This window comes from Anomalospiza imberbis, chromosome 2 (genome assembly GCF_031753505.1).
Source record: "Anomalospiza imberbis isolate Cuckoo-Finch-1a 21T00152 chromosome 2, ASM3175350v1, whole genome shotgun sequence".
In the NCBI taxonomy this organism is placed as follows: domain Eukaryota; kingdom Metazoa; phylum Chordata; class Aves; order Passeriformes; family Viduidae; genus Anomalospiza; species Anomalospiza imberbis.
Window position 1 is genome coordinate 32,376,796 of NC_089682.1, and position 19,273 is coordinate 32,396,068.

General features: G+C 39.5%; 1 long non-coding RNA gene across 1 annotated transcript in view; it reads right to left on the minus strand.

The window, feature by feature from the left end:
• Positions 1-6,842: 6,842 nt before the first annotated feature.
• LOC137468599 (uncharacterized) overlaps positions 6,843-19,273 on the minus strand; it is a 58,619-nt gene continuing 46,188 nt past the window's right edge. Inside the window, exons 4-5 of the long non-coding RNA XR_010996044.1 lie at positions 11,258-11,600; positions 6,843-7,373 (exon numbers count right to left, since the gene is read on the minus strand). This is a non-coding gene — a long non-coding RNA (uncharacterized lncRNA). The remainder of the gene's footprint in view (positions 7,374-11,257; positions 11,601-19,273) is intronic.

Consider the following 19,273-nt stretch of genomic DNA (forward strand, 5'->3'; position numbering starts at 1 on the left):
TTTTCTATGTTTTTCTTTAGTTCTTAGCATATAGTTCTCAAAAACATTTAATTCCTGTTATTAGTGCAATCTATTTAAAAACAGAAAACAAAACTAAAGATTTAACTTCAAAGAGACAAACAGAGGAAGTACTGAAAACTTGGGACTCCCTTCTCAAACCACTGAGACTTGTGGCAAAGTTTTCCTCCCTGAACATCAAAATTCTGAATTCAAGGAATCAGGGTCACTGCAGCTGAGGATTGGGTCTTCCAATAAAAAGTGCAACTTTTTCTTCAGTAACATTTGTAGAAATAAAATTCACTGCTTATCAACTGTAGACTTCATCTTTCTCTTTCAGTTAAACTTTTATTGGAAAAACTCTGAAAGTTACTGAGGTCACACCTTAAAATGCAGCAGCTGTGTGTTAATTATCAGATTTTGCTAGCTAGGAGGACTAGGATAGTAAATACTTGGTCAATATCTAAGTTAACCTATCAAGAATAATTGCATTAGTTTAAATGATGGGCCCCTCCAATTCTCCTCAAGGGATGCAAATTAAAATGTTTGAGGTGAAAAGCAGAGCAATGCTCAGATTCTAGAAAACAAATAATTCATTTAATATTAATAGCCTTTTACACTTCCTGCTGACCTCAAAGCAGGTTTTAATTTTTTTTTTAAGCCAGGCACCATCACAAAATTAAAACATAATAAAGAGGAATTCAAAATCCTAAAAGCTCTGTCAAACCACATGAAAAAAGAAAAAAAAAGAAATAAAGAAAAAAAGAAAAAAAGAAGCTTGCAAATTTTAACATGCTGAACCAGACTGGGGTGGTTTGCTTTCCATTACTGGCTGGCACTTCTCACAAGAAGTGAGGACAATGGATATAACCCAAATCCTGGTGTCAAGCTAATGATTTCCTTGGATTTTGTGGTGATTCCACTATCTCCAGCTGTACCTTAATGCAGCCATCCAAACACACATCCCTGCTGCTAGTGTTTTCCTGGCTTTCAAGTACTTCCCTTTGCAGTGGTAATGATTAATTTTAGCACAAACTATTGCCATTTAATAAATGCATTAATTGTAATATATTAATAAATTTTAAAGTATGTGAATGTCTACACAGTGACTAGAAATATAAAACTTATGTAAGTTCTACATATCAAACTTATAATGTTTCAACTATCCAAAGAGTTCTCACATGTTCCTGAAAAAAAAAAAATCTGAATTTACTGACTTAAATTTTCTACCAGACTCCTCTGACTTTGTATCAAAAAGAAGGTGAAAACTCCTTTCACATACTGAGCACATACATAAAAGAACATGTGTTATTTATTAACAGGAGAAAGCATTTATTAAAATCTAACCTGGCTTTTGCAAATAAGATGACTTCACGCACAGGAAAGAGCTGTATATGATAAGCTGTTATTTCAGGGCTGTTTTGAAAACATTCAAAAAGGGGGCTAAAACTATTTTAGATGCCACTTTTAATTAATCTAATTTCCAGCAGGAATTTGACCAGTCACAAAGAAAGCATAATCTTCGGGAAAACCCTAAGCCTCACTCATTTAAACCTCTTTATGGCATAGTAATGCTTCTAGTTCAGTATTTTATGAACTGCAGAGGTGTCAAAAGCTTTTTATGGTTTGCACTGGACATTTTGAAGGTCTATCTCAATTCTCATTGTAAAATGTCAATATTGTCTGGAGCAAAACCAGCAAAATATCTCTTACTACCTGATCTTAATCTTCCAGTCCATTCTGCCAAATGGTAAGAGAAGAATTTAAGAGTAATTCACAGTAGTCACAAACACTCAAGTCACTTCATCTTCCACTGCAAACTCACCTAAAGTGAGATATTATATCATATTTTCCCTACATTAATATCCTGCTCAGATCACCACCAGACTATTTCTAACTTGGCCATTTGAAATTTTTCCATTATATTCACCACCTCCCTCACCTAAATGATGGGTAGAGTAGGGATTTTCCTGAGGGAAAGCTGAACTCAGTAAAACCTTCCATGCTCCAAAATGTTGTGGAAAGCATAAATGGAAGTGCTTGAGCACAGTCAATGGACAAACCAGCGAGAATATTAAGGGTAAGTAAGAATGGGGTCAAAAACACAGCATGGATCAGAACAACTTGATGATTTGGACATGGGAAGAACAGGGTGTGACCAGTCACCTGAAAAGCAGCTGCATTCACTCCCTGCATAGCTCATATTCATCTCCCCATGTGCTGGTGACAATTAGTATCTCCTCTCTTCAGGATGGAGCTCCTGAAGGTGTTGTGTCACAAATGGTTCAGTTCAGTACAACCCCACTGAATATCTTTGAAAATGTCCAGGCTACAGAATGGCCCTTTTGGCTCTCCAGGCCATGAATTTTCAGTGAGCACATCTATTTTTCTCCTCCACCTATTTCATGGCAGGCAGAAAATTTCTGAAAGAAGAGGAAAGGGTTTTCACAGATGAGCACAGGATCAGTCTGGAGTCCATAACTGCAATTAAAGTCAGATATATAAGTAAATAGAAGATGACACAGGCGCTGGTTGGTTTTAATGCAAAAGTCCCAGGCTTTTGACACTGCCTATAAAAAAATCTATCATTAACTACCATCAGTACTATTGAAAGGTTTCATTTATCTATGATAAGCCAGAACTGAACAATCCTTATTCTAGCCGAACAAAAAATAAATTAACAAGGCCCTGATTCCAAGAAAAAAGACAAATATTTATATCAGCTCTTGCTTTTCATTGCCAAAAGGCACAATCACTACACTTTACTCTTCCTCTCAGTTTTCATTTGCACACTTAATCACAAAACCATTCTGCACTCCCATTGCCTTTATTTTATTTGGCTTTATTTTCTCAACCCCCCACTAGTACACAAAAGTCACTGGTCTGTAAAATCACCTGTGCACTGCAGAGAAACCAGGGAGCATTTCTCCAGCAAACAAGCTTGGTGAGGGAATTTTTAGGCTAAAACTGCAAAATACTCTTGTAATTTAGCATGGTGTTTCGTAGGCAGTGCATGGATATATTGTTAAATCCAACTTTTTACTGGTTGAAATGAAGTAAAATCAAGTGACACAGCAACCCCTCATGGCAGAGGGTTGGAATGAGATAATCTTTAAGGCCATTTTCAACCCAAACCATTCTATGATTCTATGATACCTTATTGTTAGGAAAACACAAATAAGAGATATTAAACTTTACAAGTCTCTTTCTGGAAATCATTAGCTTTTCCTCTGATTAAATTCAAGTGAACTGCAAATCAACATTTTAAATGAGTTGAAAGTCTTCATTACTCAGTATTATGATTCATTTCCAGTCAGAATATTGTTGAATTAGTAACGTTATAAGATCATGATGATATTACTTCACAGTTGAGAAGTTCTCCTCCAAAGACACACAAATTCTTGAAAATGATAAAACAAATTTGCAAATAATTAGATATCAAATTATTAACCAATGAATGTTTCAGAGAAGTGATGGAAGTGCAAGCTATGCAAAGAAAAAAAAATTTAAGAAACAAAGTACAAATTAAAACCAAGGGTCTACAGGAAATATCTTCTAAGACATTACTCAGTGTCTTGAAAAAAATTCTTCTATTCTGGCTCCTGAGATTGAACACTGCATTAAAAATGTGTTCTTCTATGTCTAGTCTGCAGAAAAAGGGAGTTTGGACCCCTCAGGCTGAGCTTCCTGCTGGTGCAAGCAGCACAGCTGGATTTTCTTCACCAATATTTGCTTCCATGTATTATTCTGTGAAATTCTTCAGATTTTCTAAAAAGAGCTGACAGATACCCAGGGTTTTCATCACACAGGAAATTCCATTATTGAAACACTTTGTCCTGATACCAAATCAGGACGAAAACTTAAAGTATCCCTTTGGGCTTTTTCACACAGGAAAAACATTCCCAGCTCTGTTTTTAAAAATGCCAACTGTTTGGAGCTGGTTTAGTGAGGAATGTTAACATTTTATGACAAACTCTCATGGGGTGAAAAAAAAAATCGATTTTCATTTCCCACATCTCCATTTTGACTTTCCTGTACAAATTTGGTTCCTAAAGTGCTGCAGAACTACTTTTCTTTGCCGACTGGATACTGAGCATGCTAACACAAAGAGGTGGATTTTGGTAAGGTGTTTGCTGTCCTGCAAATATTATCCTTGATTTTATTAGCAACCAAATAGAACTGGCTATAGAATTTGTGAAAACAGACACAAAATAGTTCAGTAGATTTCATTCTAAATACATAAATTAATTGCTGCTTATATCTCAACCTCAAATATATATTAGCTCTATAAGTACCAGTACTGCTTTCATGATAATGACATTTGTTTTAATTTAGGCAAGGATTGACCAATGAATCTACAAAATACTTCATTAATGATGATTTACAGATGTACTGTGCTTTTGGACTCTTCCTTTGCACCTCTCACCTGTAATTTTATTTATGATTCTCCTGACTCTCAGTTTAACTTTTAACTCTGCATGTATCTTGCACATGAAACTAAAGATATAAATAACTCCTTTTTGAATACAGTGTTGTGAATAGTTTACACTCCCAAAGTTTCAATAATTTCAATTATAAGATGTGGCAAAATTTACTTTACAGTCACTAGAGCTATGTTAGGCATAGATGTGCAGTAACTGATGTTTTTCCATTTAGCTGGGAAAAGTTTCATCTTGTGGAAGCATAATTATTTCATACAGCAATTTCATTTCTTGCCTTCCTAACTCTGGTGAGTTTAAAAGTTTTGCAGATCATTATAAAAACTGTTATTTTTAACACAATGTGTATTTTGGGAATAAAAATCATAGCATAAAAAGACCACAAAAATAATCTGATTTCCAATATTAAAAACCTTCCTGCTTAAATCTAATCCCTGTTAAGAACTATCAGGATTTTTACAAAAATCCTATTACCAAGAGAAGAATATCCCATTTGATTTTTATAGGATCAGATGCATGCTCATTGCATTTGACTGCTTTACAGAATTAATTATGGTCTTAACACTTCCCATAAAATACTGAAGGTGAAAGGCAAAGTGAGAAGTTATTGCTGTGCAATGTCACGGTTGCTGTGATGGGCAGAGGTGTTTGGAGAGGTGATTTACTTTGGCCTTAACATTTTATCCTTTCTCATTCTGCAGCCAGTGCTGTTAATCACAGAATCATGGAATGGTTTGGCTTGGAAGGGACCTTCAGATCATGCAGTGCCACCCCTGCCATGGTGCGAGGAGCTGATTTAGCTTTGTTTTGTCCCAGCAATGGCTGTCAGGGGCACACAGGGGAGGGGACAACCAGAATGAGCTTGGTCTCTGGGAGGACTCTGCCTGGGGACACCTCCCATGGGACAGGCACAGGGGACTGAGCTGCCCCCAGGGACTGCTCCCATCACATGGCCGAAGGTCGGACCTGGCCGATGTCCCCAGTGAGCAGGGCAGGCTGTGGGAGCAGCCAGGCGCACACAAAGAACACAAGCACAAGGCGGGGGCCGGTTTGGAGATTATGCTTTTGCCTCTTGTTGGCTCCTGCCTTGAGGCTTTAGTGACACAGTGCTTTTGCTTTCAAAGCCTGGTGATTCCAGGGATTTTTCAGAGTCGCTTTTCAAAACTTGATTTTGAGTGGGGGATTTTTGAGCCTTACGCTTTGGCGCCTTACCTTTGGGCTCTGCCGCCCTCGCTGGCTCTTGCTCGTTCTCGCGTCTGTCCTGCCTCCCTGCATCCCTGACCAGCGCCCTGCCGCCTTCCTCTCTGCGTCTCTGCCTGAGCCACCTGCGTCCACCCCTGTCCGGGCTCCTGGCCCTCCTGCCCGATCCCCCTGACATCGTGCCGGGCTGCTGTCCCCGCTGTCCTCAGGCCGGCAGCACAGGCCCGGCTTGGGGCACGGACGGCACACCCCGAGCTCCACTGGCAATGCCCTCTGAGTCTCTGCTCTCTCTCCCTGTAGCCCTCTTAAGTAGGGCAAATACTTCTTATTTGATGTTTTGTGGTTTTTTTTTTTTTTTTTTTTTTTTTTTGGGGGGGAGGTTCTTGTTTGTTTGTTTGTTTGTTTGTTTTCATTACCAATAAACTGCCCTCAGATACCATGTTTGTCTCATTTGACTTCATTCCGTTCCTGACCATGTAGTTTTAAAAGAGCTCTTGGCAGTTCCCCACAGTGGAACACGACACGTGGGCAGGGACGCCTTCCACTACCACAGGCTGCTCCAAGCCCTATCCAGCCTGGCCTTGGACACTGCCAGGGATGGGGCAGCTTCTCTGGGCACCCTGTGCCAGGGCCTCACCACTCTCACAGCCAAGAATTTCTACCCAATATCTAATTTAAACCCACTCTCAGTTTGAAGCCATTCTCCCTTTTCCCATCACTCCAGTTCCTGATGCAGAGTCCCTCTCCAGCTTCCCTGCAGCCCCTTCAGACACTGGAAGGTGCTGTGAGGTCTCCACACAACCTTCTCACCTCCAGGCTGAACAGCCCAAATTTTCTCAGCCTGTCTGCATAGGAAGAATGCTCCAGTCCCTTTATCACTTTTGTGGCCCTTCAGAATCCTCACATAGCTCCAATGTCCCACTGTATGGGACATCTTGAGTGTGGAAAGATGATTTCTACCTTGAACAGAGCAACTGGACATGAGATATTTCCTGAAATGTCACCTTCAGAAAAGCCGAAAACTATTCAGTGGGCAAGTCAGGATACAACTCCCTGTAAACAATCTGTAGTGGGAATAATCATTCCATCGTGTGCTTTGGAATCGCAGATTTCTGTGGAGTTGGTTCTCACCTGATCTCCTCCAATAGCCCAGCACAGGAGGACTCTAATCTTGCTTGGTGTCTTCCAAACAAGACTGCTGCCTGTTGCCAGCAAGAGCTGATTATTAATCTTTCCTAGCAGGATTTTGAATGACTATGAGAATATGCAATTTGGACTAACAGAGCAAAAATACTTTCTGTTTTATCTTTTGGTTGTTCTTTGCTACCATATGCTTAAATAATTCAAAACGTAAGAGCCTCCCCTTGTTTCTGCCTGCAAATGACATCTGTTCCTCATGAATTCACTGAATGCATGCATGACATTTGCTGTGCTTGGATCCTTTCCTTTGAAACATGCACTAACTAAAGATGAGCTTTTATTCTGAGACTAAACAACAGTTTTGTTCACTGAGCAAACAGGTCTGCATTGGGCAAGATTTTAAGTCAGAGTCTGGGCAAAATCTCTGGGGTTTTTAACTGAGAACGTTTATCTGAACGGAACAAGAGGAATAGGAGGATGCTTTACTGACTCATCAGCTCCAGTTCATCCAAGAACAAGGTAAAGCTGCTTTCTTTCCATGTTTTCCACAGCATTTTTTATATGTTACTCCTGTTATTGAGCTTTCCAAGCCAAAGACTCATAAAGAAAACAAAATATGTAGTCACAAAGCACAATTATTTCCCCCTCCCCCAAAACCAAAAAGTGTTTAGAAGTCATACATGGCTTATTCAGAGCTCAGAGAGGCTGTAATCAATAAGAATTACAAAACTGCACGGGCCAGGGCAGGAAGGATTTTCTAGCTCTCATGTCAGCCAGGCCAGGGTGGTCTCTTGTTGTCAGCTGAAGGTCTTGGATCCCTGGAATTCAAACCACCCCTGTGGGCAGTGACAGCAGTGTCCAAAGGGAAAGGTGGCACAACTGTGTCTTTTCTCCCTCAGAATACCCAGAAGAATTTGAGTGTCTTGCCTTGCATTCTCTCTTCCCCAAACTAGCAATCTATGGAATTTTTGCTGGCAAGCAGAGACTTTGCAAGTCTAGGCTTTTTTCTCCCCTTTTTTATTTTTTTGCCAGCGCAGAAGAGACAGAAGTGCATCTTACAAAAAACTCTACTTCTTCAGAAACCATTTATCCCAATGCCAATTAAATGGATTTCACCAGGTTCCTCTGTTCTCATTCTCACTTCCTCCATGGTGTCCTTCATCTACAAACAATTTTATATAACTTATAGTTTTTGTTACCACACTCTCTGAGTTGGTTCATAATGGCACCAGTGTTCATGAACCACCCATTAATGTCTCTGGGCACACTGGTTTGTTTTTAGAGTCCCACAGGCAAGAAATGCCTAAGAGTTATTAACTACTATTTCCAGAGCAGATGAAAAGTGTAATTTTGTCTGCAGCCACCTGCCAACTTAGAATTGTCAAAATTGCAACCAGCTTTTGATTTTTAAAACCCCACATTTTAATGATAGTCTCTTGCAATCTCTGTTTTCCTTTACAATTATTTAAAAGCCAATTTTCCACCATTCATTCTTCACTTGGCACTCTCTGTTCCAATGGCTGGCACAAAGAATTGAGGTCTTGTCATATAATTTCATTCCATGGGGCACTCCCAGCTTTATGTTTCATAGATTTATCTCTTCGTTTGCTTTTAAGCTGTTATAGCATTGTTGAAAAGAGGTAATATCCTAGAACAATTTTGCAATCCACTCATGATCTTTATGTTACTGAAATAGTAGCACAAAATTCCTCTGGGTCAAATTTCAGTGGAATTAACAGCAAATCTGAAAATAAAAGCAGGACTTTAAGAAACAGCTGAGCTGTAAGAGCAGAGTCTTTCTGACATTTCATTATCCAAGTCTGCAACTTTTATGACATGAAAAAACAATATAGCCTCATTCTCCCTTCTGAATCAGTCTGGTGGAGTAATGGAGTGCCCGGCCTTACTCATTTCAAGCTCATTAATTATATGATATCTAGTGACTAACTGCTACTTCTGGACAGGTTTAAATTTTCTAATATTCATCCAGGATATTCCAAATGCAACTACTTTTATTTACTTTCTTCCCTGGTACTTCAAAGTTGTGGAGAGGGTGTAACTTCATTGTGTCTGTGTCAAGGAAAATGTAATTTACATGACACTGACATATAGAACCCACGTTTTTTGGATGCCATTGAGCATCTGGAATCTTGGATATATATGGCTTTTGTAATGCTGGAAAATAGCTACTGGTTGCCCCTGTAATTGCAGTCATAACCACTGTGTTTTCTTCCTAGAGTCTCTTTGCTCTGTTGGCATAATTATTCTTCCCAAAATAAGTTTTCCTACAGTATTTTTGCTATAATCACAGCACCCTTCTCCTGGCAAAAGTCTAAGATGCCCACATGCACTGAGATTTGGTTTCTGTCTTTTCAGAGAGGAATTCCCTGCTTCATCAAGTCCAAGGGAGCTCAAGACTGTTATTCACCAGCAGCGCCTTTATAAAGCACTTTGCAGAATAATTATTATATCTATTATTGCCCTGCAAGGTGCAATTTGACCATGCAATAATACGAAAACATATTTCCAGGAACTCTTCTTACAGCTGTACATGTTCTACATAACCTTAGATGACACTGGGAAAGAGATTAAAAGTAAGAAAACAGAAACATTTTGCATGAGTGTCTTCACATCCCTCTGAAATTTCCAAGCATTTTATCCAGGTACCTTGAAAGGAATAAATACCTACTTGGGAGACAGGTGAGGAGAACTTTGCCTTTAGTTTATTGAGGATCTCACTGATGGTGGGTCACAAGTTTCCTCCTGGATTTGAACTTTAAATGGGAGTCTAAGCTCACAAAGCATCAGGAGCAATATTGCAGCAGCGATGCTGCTTCCTGATGTCTGGATGCAGCGTCCTGCAGACGCTCCCCACCCACTCAGCCTGCCTGTACCTGGTATTTGGCCCTGAGAGAAGTAGAGGCTGCTCTTTTGAATAGATATTTCCATGTCTGGCTGGGGACTGAGACAGGTTCTTTTTTCATCTTGTTTTTCACTGAGATGCGTGAGGAACAGGGTGTGATTCTGGAGCTGTCATTTTGCCTTAAAATGTGTCTCAAGCTGCAGAAAACGTGGAAGCAGTAGCTTCCCATTCATCATTTGCTACCCAGCCTGAATCCTTGCTGGCAGCCTCATGATCTACAGGGATTCCTAGGGAAATGGAAACTTCTGATGACACCAAAAGCTCTTTGTGGGTGTGAGAGACACCTGGGCCCTCACTGGAGTGCTTTGGAAAGGTTTTTAACATGACAATGCTGGCAAAGCCCCTTTGATATGTCCGTGTTTCACTGACTCTCAGTGAAGGACCTTTTGAGAATTACTCGTGAAGTGTTTTAAGTACCACAAAACAGCAAACTTTCAGACATCTGGAAGGCTGCAGTTCTGCTGCTCACACTTTCCACTGGGATAACTTAGCCCAGGGAAATCTGCCTTGAGGACTGATTTGCAAAGAAAATAAATATATGGCTTCTTTCACTACTAAAAAAAGATACCTAAAACCTGTCTTATTTCACCATGGTCTGTTTGTGGACTGTTTGCAGGGAAGCAGGTATGTCTGCTCTATAAAATGTTAACAGAAGTATTCTCTGGGTAAGGTGTCACCAAACGAAGTCCATACAAAAAAATGTCCCACAGAAATGTCACCGATCTATGACACTCAGCTCAGCTCCTGTAAACCACAAAACAATACTTTCAGATCAGTATTTTCTGCAGACACCTCTCACAAAAACTCCTGCTTGTTCAAAAGAGCACATTTCCTCCTAAAAGGCCATTTTAACTGGCCTCTTTATTAAGCCAAAGTTGCAAAGTTAAAAGATCAAAGACACAGAAAGGATTGGCAAGGGACAACTTGTAACATTTGCAGACAAAATGAGGCTTATTACCTTTCACCGACCCATCAACAGCATGGTTTAAATGTCTAACCACAGTTTCCCCGAAGTGTCTGGAAGGAATACAAGTCCCCTGGGACTGAACATCAGAAGTGACTCCACACAAAACTCAAGGCAAGGGACAAAAGGCTCAACCTAAAAATGAATTGCCTGCTACCAGGAGGCTCTGTGCCTACATGGCTCCTGTTGTGTGCTCATATTTCAGCAAACTCTACAGTAAAGTATTGTTCTGAGAATGTTTTTTCATGCAGGGAGATTATGTTGCTTAGAAATGATCAAAATTATTATAGGACAGGAAAAGAAAAAAGACAGTATTTCCATTATTCTTCAATACACAATTCAGAAGACCTTAAATTAGAAAACTAGGGCTATGAAGATATTATATTTATCTTTAAATAAAGTTAAGAACAATAATTTTTTGCAAATAGCAACTATTTTAGGCAAAATAAAAGCTATCCTTAATTTTTTTTCAAAAACATAGCTGCTTTAAAAAAAATTAGCAGATTTTGCTAATTAAATTTTTCAGAGCCAAATCTCCATGACAGACTTTTAAAATAGCTCTCATGATGCAGTTCGTGATGTCAGAATACTAACCTTATCTTTGGAATTATTTAATCTTAGAAAAAGCTGTAGCCACAAGATAAGAAAAAAACACACTCCTGGAAAAGAACAAAAGAACTTTACATATATATATTTCCTTTCTTTTCTTTCTGGAAGCAGCAGTGGCTGATAGTAATTTTTTGCAGAACTTTTGCAGGGATCTCCAGTTATTATTTTTTGCCATGGCTTTCAGATTACACTGCTTTCATACTTTTCCTACCTGTCAAAGGGTGAGCCTCTTTAATTTGTAACTCTTTGTGTAGCTTATCTCCTGATACTGAACTCACAGAAGTGCCTGTTCCTAATTTCCTCTGCAGTATCTCCCCTTTGTTTGCAGCTGTAAATGGTTCCAGGAGAAAACAGGGTAAATCTGCCCTGCTTTAAGTAAAAATAATCTGTTTATATGAGAAACAAGAAAGATGGAGAGACTATTTACAAGGGCCTGGAGTGACAGGACAAGGGGGAATGGCTTCAAATTGACAAAAGTTGAGCCAGAAATGCCACAAAAAACACCTCAGGTGGCTAAGCCATTGTTGTTGGGCTTTGCCTGCATCTAATCCAGCCCTGACAAAATATTTAGCAATATTCTCTGGACATTTCTGCCTTGACAGCCTAGAAAATACAAGCCAGAAGTTCAAAGGATGTAGCTGAGCAAGGGAATGTTGCTGAAGCACAAACCCCTGCATCAGCCAACAAAACAGACCTACAGATAGATTGCAGCCAGAGCTTCTAAGAGGAAAAGTATTCCCCTCTGTGGAAATTTTAAGAGGAATTCCAGGAAAGGGAGAAACTGGTCATAAGAGAAAAGCTTGTCCAGCTGGGCAGCTGCATGATACACACAGGAGCCTCAGGTCAGGTTAGTGGGGTTGACATGTAGGAGGAAGCACTAATTCAGGGATAATTAAGGCTCTCCTGCACTTTGTTACATCCCATACATGATTATGTGGAGCAAATATACATTGTAATTGTCACTGACCCCTGAAAAAACATAAAACTCTTCCAGTTGTACAAAAGGGACTCAGACAAATAAATTCACAGGTGATACAGTTCTCTCACAGAACAAGCCCCACACTGAAAAGTGACTCTAATTAATCCCTCTGTTTTTAATGTGGGCATCTCTCATAACATTAGATAAGGAAACCTTCACCTTTCATTGCTGAAATTGAGTATAAGAGAGGAAAGTGTGGACAAGTTTACCTTGGATTAATTTGCCACTAATTAACCACCGTGGGCCATGCTCTGAGCCCATCTGGAAAAGTTCTGGGCAGCTGATGGCCACACTTGCCATAATCATACTACAGCTGCAATCAAACCAATTAATTTTTTTAAAAAATGGCTCACAAGCGCCTTTATGATTACAGTAATACATCTACCAACTTAGACTCTGCATTCTGCTAAAAATAAATAATACTGCAGCTGCCATCTGGTTTGGCATGGAAACATCTGGCAAAGTGCTGTTATTTCACAGACACTATCCCCTCACCCTTATCTGTGTCCACTTAATCTACTGCTTTTTAAATTCCATTGACATTTCTAATAATTTTGATGTCAGTTTGACAGATATGATAGCTCATTCATTAACTAAAAATACAACAAGACTTATCCCAAATGCAGCTAATTCTAGTTTTATCACATCCAGAGCTGTCAGTTTGGTTTGGTACACTTATCTCTGGTGTTGGTTGAAGTCAATATTTAATTAACCAAAATGACTGTGGGAATGCACTTTTTTTGTCATATAACAAGCCATTTCCATCCTTTAATAGTTGGCTTGCATTTTGTGCAACTTTGCACTTTTAGAAATAGAAATTAAGTGATAGGTTTTGAAAGAGACACAGAATGGTACCTGAGGGCGATTGCTGAAGAAGGGCAAGAGATTTTTACTGAGGCTGTAATAGGCAAAAGCACTCAAGGCAGAGTTCTGACCCAAAGAGAAGCCTTCCCCTGTTCCTGTTAATTATTTCTATTAAGCTGTGTCAGCAAAATGCTGCTCTTAGATGGAGGATGAGGAGATGCAGTGCAGGACGAGGGGTTGCTTCTAAGGTTTGCCCCTCCAGAGCTCTGCATGCCTTCAGCACTGAGAAGAAATATCTTTTGTTTAAGATTATACTTGTTTAAGGTTCCAGGAATAGTCTTAATCCTGAGTCTAGGGAAGCACAGAATCATGGAAGCACAGAATGGTTTGGATTCAAAAAGACCTTGAAAATCTTCCAGCCCCTCTGCCATGGGCCACTTCCCACTAGACCAGGTTGATCCAAGCCCCATCCAGCCTGTCCCTGAAAACTTCCAGGGATCGACATCCCCGACAGTAAGGCAGCTGTGCATGGGATCCACTTGCAGCATCCCATAACTGGTGGCTATCCAGTCCCAGCCCTGCTCAGAGCCCAGGGCAAAGGGAGCCCTGCCCTCCCCGCTCTCAGGTCCATTCCCTCTCTCAAACAGACAATTCCAACATGTCCCCTGCCTGACATGCCCAGCCACCAGCACAGCCAGGGGTGCAATGGCCCCTTTCCCAGAGGAAATTTGATCTCCCCCAGGATATGCAGCCAGGCAGGACTGCCTTCCTGTCCAAATGCATGTAGCCCAGAGCTGGGAGTGAGTGCTCAAGCTGGAACTAGTTTCTTGGTGTGTGTAGTGTAAATCAACAGGGGATGGTCTACAACAATCTGTAGCACACAATTTGTGCTTTCACAGGCTTTTATCTTTCTAGGTCCCTAAGGTAATGGAGTAATTGCAGATAATTATTGCAGTGATTATTATCTAATTCATACTGGGAATCTACCTGACAGATATTATTCATATATTCACGAGCACGGCTAAATGTAATTCCTATCTGGTCTCAGTTCAGATTTCAAAATAAAATAGCGACTCCACAATTCTTTGTGCTACTGGCAATGTACTGAGAAAATTGATGTGGATAAAATGCCTGTGCTTAGCAAAAGTATGAACATGCTTTATTTAACTTGCTCTCCAAATGAACATTAAAACCTAATTAATATATTCACAGAGGTTTTAAAATTTTCAAGGATGAAACTGTATTTCATTTTTGACTCCTGAAGGCAGAAATAATATTTATCTGTATCTTTTCTATTTCTGTCGCAGGCATTTAGATAATTTTGGACACCTTCCTTACAATCTGTCTTTTTATTTTTTTCTCAAAAAGTACTTATTTTGTAAATGACATTTTTATCTTGAAGTGAAATCAAAAATTATGTTACAACAGTCATTTTGACTCTATATCTAAGATGATTGATTGGTTTGGCTTTTGAACCAATGAATTTATTAAATGTAAACAATAATTGAATCTATTTTAACAGCTGTGTAATTATTTATGTGAGAACTATTTTGGATGACTCAGAAATGTTTACTTAGAACTCTTAGGATGTGCTTGGCTTTTCTTTCTCTGATTAGAATTGGTTTATTGCAAAATAATTCTTTCCTTTCATGGGTATAAAGGCTACCCAAAATTTTCCTTTTGCATCTCAACTATGAAATTATGTTGGATTTAAAATTTCTCCTTCCTTTTCCTTTTCCTTTTCCTTTTCCTTTTCCTTTTCCTTTTCCTTTTCCTTTTCCTTTTCCTTTTCCTTTTCCTTTTCCTTTTCCTTTTCCTTTTCCTTTTCCTTTTCCTTTTCCTTTTCCTTTTCCTTTTCCTTTTCCTTTTCCTTTTCCTTTTCCTTTTCCTTTTCCTTTTCCTTTCCCTTCCCTTCCCTTCCCTTCCCTTCCCTTCCCTTCCCTTCCCTTCCCTTCCCTTCCCTTCCCTTCCCTTTTATTCCCCTTCCCCTTCCCCTTCCCCTTCCCCTTCCCCTTCCCCTTCCCCTTCCCCTTCCCCTTTCCCTTTTATATCCTCATTCAAATTATAATTTTGATTCAAATGACCAAGATTCCTGAAGCAACTGGGAGGCAATTCCAAATGACAGTTTTTGCAGCACTGATATGTGTTTGGGAGTACTACTGGAAACACGTTATTACTTACCCATTTTAACAATTAATAAATGAAATATTTAGTAAATAGTTACATAGGATATGACCTGGAAAAGCCACCTCAGTCTCTGCTATCTTTGTCACACAAGTTGCACAGCAGTGGAGTGGAGAGGACAAGTTGCACAGCAGTGGAGTTGACAGGCTTTACTCACTGAGTAGAACGTGGTGCTTTGCTGTCCCAGTTTACAAAACACCAAACAAAATCTCTGTTTGAGTGGATTAAGAAGTCAACACACTGCTCAGATGCAGTGGTTCACTAAACCCAGCATTTCCTGGCTCCCCACTGCACCGAGCTCGTCTTTCTGACACACACAAACGCGTGTGAGCCAACCCTCCTTCCCAGTCTCATCTCTTTGCCACAGTCAGCAAAATCTGACTCAAACTGTGGCTCCTTGGCACCTTTCCAGTTCCTTGGGGAATGTGTCGTGCTAGTGCAAGCTCCTTGTCATCCAGAAAAAGGAGCTCCAGCCCCAGAGGCTGCAAGTTTCAGCAAGCAATGTTCCATTTTGGGCTATTAAGGCCCAAAATTTACTGAACCTGTTCCTCTCAATAGCCAAGCATTCTGCAGCAGCACAGGCCTTGCTTCTGCATTGATTTATTTTTCTCTTTTCTCATGACTCTTCTTAGGGTATGTACCTCTTCACTTTTGTATTTGAAGGGAGTGGGGTTTCTTTGGCTACAATTTTTGCCAATTTCACATCCAAAGTTCGGTGAGCAAAACCTGCAAACCACATTGGTTTGTAAGAGTTTTAACAGAGAAATTCTTCTCTTCCCCTCAAGATTTGCACACTCAAGGCTGTGCTCTCTTTCCACCCACACCCATGCACTGAGGCATTGCCTTTTAAACCAATGCAATACCTATAAAAGCTATAGATAATCTATATAATATATGTACTGTGAAAACCTTGCATCAATAACAACCTCCATTATGAAGAGAGAGAGATTTAAAGTGGCTAGAGTGTTTAAAAAAATCTCATCTCTAAGCTCCTTTTATTGTCACTAGACAATAAAATACAATCCTATATAACCTCTACTTTTGAAGAAGCTTCTGTCTCCACTGACTGTAACCTCCCTTTCCCTCTTTAATACTGAAATATGGAAAGGGCTTTTTTTTTTTCTTTCCATTTTAGAATAAGCTGTGAATCTTCTAAATGCCTCACATCTGGTTTTTGGAGAAAGATGTGTTCTAGTGACAGGTCATGAGCATAGGAGCTGATCCAAAGGAAAAAGGATGTCTCCCTCCTATTCTGCCACTTTACATTTCAAAATTATGCATGATCAGCATCCCAAAGACAAAGCATCAGGCAAGAGAAGGGAGTGCCCAAATCCAGTGTAAAAACAACAGCGTGATGCACCTAAATTGCAACTCTCTATACCACTGTGTGTGTTAGAGGCAGATTAATGAAGATTTGGGTCAAGGGGAAAGCCAAACTTGTATTTTCCAAGGTTGATTTAGACATTTTAAAATGTGAAATGCAGTGACTTTTCGTCTTTTACTCACTTCTGTTTTTAACCTGACCTGATGATTTTTTCCAAGCTGACTTGCTTCCAAAAGTACCTGAGGTAATCTGGGCAAGTGCAAAAAGCTCCAGTCCCTCAGCACCTAGAAATTCAAAGAGCATGATTTCTGCTGAAGAGCTCAAAATATTCGGGGACTCCCAGCTGGGTGGTGACAATACAGCCCAGATTAGTCCTGTGAACATATGACCTACTCATTTCAACAGTGAAGTGGGGAAATGCTCAACTTTCACCACCTGCAATGGTAATTTATTGTCTTATTAATATCTGAGTTCCTGAAGTGCACGGTGCATGTGTGGGTGTGTCCATGCATGCCTAATTGGATAGATCTCTCTCTATAAATATACATAAACATAACAGACAGGAAAAATATACTGTGTATAGATACACACACAAATCTGTTGAATATTTTAGCAAAGAAAAAGTTTTTCTAGTCCTAGGTGACACCACTGATAAAGAACAGTCTGACACAGATTGTATTACACTGTATATAGGACAATGTTTTATAACTACTAGACCTGCTCTGGTTAAAATTTAGAGCCAGAAACAACCACTGGTTTTATTTTACACTGTTTTGCTTTTGATTGTAAGGATCTCTTTGGGACAGGAATGGTGCCATCTTCTATGTTTGATTTCAGTATAAACATCCCTGAGCACAAAGCCAGATTTTAAACAAATGCAGGGCTTCAACATTCCATGGAAAGCAGGACTTTGTAGCTGAGATTTGCACACAGGCAGGCAGTGGTATGAAAATTGAGCATTCCCTCTCCTTATGGGACCAGAATCCTGTTTAAGAAGACTAAAGTTTGATAAATGATCAGGTGAACAGCTCTTCTTTCTTCAGCTGCAAATGAAATCCAACATCTTATTCCACATGGAACAGGCAAAGGACAAGCACACGGTTGTTGATTTCCATGGCCTACCCAACAAGTACTAACTCAATAATTACTGCACCTCATCAGCTTGCACTGACTTTGGGAGTACAGGCTGTAATTTCAATTTAAATAATTGCTGGGAATGTGCAGACTTTTGGGTTTTTTTTTCCTTTTTTCTCTTTTCCAGTCAAGGAGCATCACTCTCCACAACTTCATCTGTCAAGGGCTCGCACATCAGAAAAATAAGATGGAAACAATGTAGAATATGATGCAGCCACGAGGGGTTCCAGATGTCTTCCTTCACAAGTTCAAAGCCTTTTAAGTGTGTTTTCTCAGATGCTGTATACAGATAAATCAGTGTATTGAACTATGATGATAAATTGCTTATTGAGTGGTACTGCTTGTTTTAAATGCAACAATAACACGAACTTGTAAGATATTCATTCATGCAGCAAGGTGCATGAGCAACTGCCTGTGCAACTGCATCATAAAGCATAGAATTTGGAAAAAAACCTTTTTTTGAGGGTGTTCATATTCATAGCACACTCTGTGCCAAAATGCTTCAGTTCTTCTTATGTAAAAGCTCTTGAAGAAGGCTGCACTTTGCTAAGATGACAGACATTTAAGGGAAGTGCAAATGATCAGAGTTTACCCCTTGTGTTGATGATTTTTTCAATGACTTAAAGACAGAAAAGCACTGAAATCAACATGAATCTTTCCCATGATCTACTTTGGAATAAATCAAACCAAATTTTCTCACTTTCAATGTATAAATAGTTATCGTTTTCTATTTGACTTATGCAATATACAGATCACTAAAACCACTTTCTAGTTGAGACCTAAATCCCAGTTTTAATCACCAGAGTTGAAAACATAAGGCTTCACAAACATCTGGTGACAGTGACGGGAAAGAAACGAGGAGGAAATGAAAAAGCCCATGAGACAGAGTTAACGGAAAACCTCCTGAATCACATTTCTTCTAAAATTTAATTTTGCTTTGCACTGAGAGAACCCAAGAGGTATTCTCAAACTGTAAACAACTGTGATTCCAATGCAGCAAAGATGTCCTGAATTTACTGTTTGTTTTCATCAGAAAGTCACATTGACAGAGCAGTTTCAGGCATTCTTACAGCCCTGTTGTGAAATTCCTGCCACACTTCACACGTGAGCATCACATTTACCTTGTTCACTCCAGTGGGAATGTGTTACCTCCTTTTCCACTAGATCACCCTCAGAAGTCCCCAGTGAAAGGAAAATATTGCATTCAATGCTTTAGGTTTTGTTGAATAAGGCAAATCACAGTCTGTCCCTTAAGATGATAAAAAAATTCTAGATATAAGACACATTTACAGCTTATTTGGGAAGTAGGTGAATTCCTTACAGTGAATTTGTTCTTGGGGATATCAAATTCTCCTTTTTTACTCTAAACTGCCACCAGCACACTGAAAAACAACAGATGATTACATTTTGGCAGCAAATCAGAGAATAAGGACCAGTATGTGCTTTGTAGCCTCAAAGGAGTGTTCATGGGATTGAAACCCGAAACTCTCTGCATTTCAGAATAATGTTGCAGCAAACAAAAAGCATTGCTTTAAAGCAGTGACAGAGACAAAAATGACTAATACAAAATTAACTC